Below are 292 nucleotides of genomic sequence, written 5' to 3' on the forward strand. Positions count from 1 at the left end.
GATCCAATCCACTTAGGTCTAATCCCGTCGAAGCCACGTTCACTATAATTAATCTTTTAATAGCCGTTGATATTAATTATAGCTGAGTAATACCTACTCTATACCTTGTCTATGATATGAATAGTTATGACTTATATTATTTAATACACATCTGCGGGTCTTATAATATTTATTATACAATATACACGTTCTAGTGGAGACCACCTGTTAGTTACCTGTGTACGATTATAACATAGACGTATAATATATTATACGTCTATGGATTATAATATGTAATAATGTAATATAACAA

This window comes from Acyrthosiphon pisum, chromosome A1 (assembly GCF_005508785.2).
Source record: "Acyrthosiphon pisum isolate AL4f chromosome A1, pea_aphid_22Mar2018_4r6ur, whole genome shotgun sequence".
Classification (NCBI taxonomy): Eukaryota; Metazoa; Arthropoda; class Insecta; order Hemiptera; family Aphididae; genus Acyrthosiphon; species Acyrthosiphon pisum.